General features: G+C 37.1%; 1 pseudogene; it reads right to left on the reverse strand.

Moving 5' to 3' along the window:
- Positions 1 to 675: 675 nt before the first annotated feature.
- LOC103581980 lies at positions 676 to 1,302 on the reverse strand (annotated as a pseudogene).
- Between the last annotated feature and the right edge of the window lie 1,957 nt (positions 1,303 to 3,259).

The following is a 3,259-nucleotide window of genomic DNA, read 5'->3' on the forward strand; positions in this document are numbered from 1 at the left end:
GCTCCAGGAGTTTACAGGTCACAGAAAGTTGATCTTTAATTTATTATAATCTGCTTAAAATTCATATTGTACCACTTAACATTACGTGTAAGAACCTAACATCTATATAATTCCAATTGCAACCACGTTTTTGCTATTGTCATACATTTTTCATTAATATAAACCCAACCATACATTGTTATAATTCTTCTTTCAGATAATCAGTGTCTTAAAAAAAATAAGATAAGGAAAAAGAGCATTTTTTATTTACCTACATATTTACCACTTTTGGTACTCTTTATTTCTTCTGTCTATCTAGGTTTCCATCTGGTGTAATTTCCTTCCAGCCTGAGGAACTTCTGCAGCAGTTCTTGTAGTGCAGGTCTGCTGATGAGGAGTTATCTTGGCTGTCTTTATCTGAGAATATCTTTATTTCTCTTTCATGTTTTAATAATACATTTACTGCACATAGATTTCTGGGTTGACTTTTTCTTTCTGCCCATACATTTTGTTCCATTGCTTTTAACTTACGTTGTTTCTGATATGAAGTCAGACATATGTAATGTGATCTTATTTCTCTGGCTGCTTTCAGTATTTTCTCCTAGTCTTTCAAAAATTTGACTATGATATGCCTGGGTTTTGTTTTTTGTTTTTTTGTCCACTGAGGCATTTTATTTGTACATACATATTACATTCCTAGAAAAAGAATCCCAGGATTTTCCTGTGTGTTTTCATCTCGCTTCTTCATGGTCCATGATGCCAGCTGAGGTTGTTAGTACAATGAAACCTATCAAAGTAACTCTTTTATCAGACATGTTTCTTAGGTCTGGGGGGGAATGCCTGATATCAGAATGGGTATTGAGACGTGTCATATACATAGGGCTAGGTTTTTTTGTCCACTGAGGCATTTTATTTGTACATACATATTACATTCCTAGAAAAAGAATCCCAGGATTTTCCTGTGTGTTTTCATCTCGCTTCTTCATGGTCCATGATGCCAGCTGAGGTTGTTAGTACAATGAAACCAAACTTACAGGACAGGAGTAGATTATTCTGCAATTTTTCTAGGTCTTTGAGTTGTACATCAAATCTGAGGCTGATCACTCCAGACTTGTTTAACCTGCCTGTGAGGTTCACAACAATTTTCCCAGCTCTGTGATCATCAGTGATTTCAAATTCACCAATGTAACCGTGCTTCATCATCACAGTTAGAAACCAGACAATGACTTTGGAGCATGGCCTAATAAGATCCTGGTGTTTGCCTCTCCTTTTGGCATTGTTGATGCTCTTGAGAGCATCAGCCAGGACATTCATGTGCACCATTATGGTGGCACAGAAAGATGGCAGAGAGAAATGGGTGTGTTTTCTTTATGCTTATATTGCTTGGGGTTTGCTGAGATTCCTGGATTCATAAATTGATGTTTTTCACCAAGTTCATGAAATTTGGGGTCATTATTTCTTCAAATATTTTTTCTGACCCATTCTCTCCTCTCCTTCCCAGACATCATTTTGTTACTTTTTTTTTTTTTTAAAGATAACCAGTAAGGGGATCTTAACCCTTGCCTTGGTGTTGTCAGCAACATGCTCTCCTAAGTGAGCTAATTGGCCATCCCTATATAGGGATCCAAACCCATGGCCTTGGTGTTATCAACACCACACTCTCCCAAGTGAGCCATGGGCACTATTCTCTATTCTTTTGATTGGAACACTTTTTTATAAATTTGTCTTCAAGTTCATTGACCTTTTCTTCTGCCATCTCCAATCTGTTCTTAAGAACAAAGTCCATTTGTTCTTGTAAATTTTCATTTGTTAATGTAATTTTCCATTCTAAAATTTTCATTTGGTTTTTTTAGTTTCTACTTCTCTGCTGAAATTCCCTCTGTTCATTCATTTGGACCATTTTTTTCCTTTGAGTACTTAAACATATTTATATTTGTTTTTAAATTTAATTCCAACATGTGAGTCATCTTGCTTGTTTCTATTGACTCCTTTTTCTCTTGGCTAGGAATCACATTTTAATGTTGCTTTGTGGATGGCGACTTGTAGAGGTTCTGGATTCAGTTACCTTCTTTTGAAGAGAATTGACTTATTCTAGAAGGCCTTCCAATTTGAACTTTTGGAGGCTTGTTTTTATGTTTGTTAGGATAGATCTGTTGCATATTTGCATTTATAGTCATAAAGTAAATCCTTTAGTCCTAAAACATGTTTTTTTCTCTTAAGGTGGACTTTCTGTGGTTTCAGTGGTTGGAGTCCCACTAGTTTCTGACCACTTTTGAAACTGTTTGATCTTCAGTGCCTTCAAGCAGTTGTCTTATATTTTGTCTAGAGTTTATCATTGTTATCTGTGAAAAAGTTAGCCCTATGCAGGCTACCCAGTCATTACTTAGACCAGCACCTCTGCACATTTGTTGTGCAAGCACTAATCCAGCTGTGCCTGCCTTTGTGGTTAGGACACATAGGACACCTGATGAAAGCTTTGGAACAGATCTGGTGTCCTGCTCACTTTGCATGGTAGGTGNAGGATATAAATTAGTAGGTTGAGAATTATGGTGGAAGGATTATAAATAAGGATAGCTGTGGATCAGCCCATGTGTGCGATTGATGAGTATGCTATAATTTTTCGTAGTTGTGTTTGGTTTAGTCCTCCTCAGCCTCCTACTAGAATAGATAAGGTGGCGGAGACTAAGATAATGTGGAGGTTAAGCAGTGCTGCTATCTGAAATATAATTGAGATAGGGGCTAATTTTTGTCATGTTAGTAAAATTATGCCCGATGTTAGGGGGATTCCTTGTGTAACTTCTGGGACTCAGAAGTGGAAGGGGGATAGGCCTAGTTTTATGATTAGTGCCAGTGTTAATAATGAGGCTGTTAGGGTGTTATCTGTATTTATAATTGTTCATTGTCCTGAGTTTGTTATGTTAATCTGGATAGCTATTATTAGGAGCATGATGCTGTTGTTTGTGTGAGAAAATATTTGGTGGCTTCTTCTGTTTATCGCGGGTTAGTTTTTTTTTTTTATTAAAATGGGGATGAGGGCTAATGTATTTATTTCTAGTCCGGTTCAGATTAGTCATCAGTGGGAGTTTAGGATTGTGAGTATGGTACCCATAAATAGGATTGTGAAGATGGTGAAGAAAGTTGTGGGATTAATTAGTACGGGAAGGATATGAACCAACATTTTCGGGGTATGGGCCCGATAGCTTGTTTAGCTGACCTTACTTTAGGATGAAGTGTAATGGGTAGCATGGGGAGTTTTGAGCTCTCAGGAGTGGGTTCGATT

The sequence above is a fragment of the Galeopterus variegatus genome, unplaced genomic scaffold, assembly GCF_000696425.1.
Source record: "Galeopterus variegatus unplaced genomic scaffold, G_variegatus-3.0.2 Scaffold14491, whole genome shotgun sequence".
NCBI classification, from domain to species: Eukaryota; Metazoa; Chordata; class Mammalia; order Dermoptera; family Cynocephalidae; genus Galeopterus; species Galeopterus variegatus.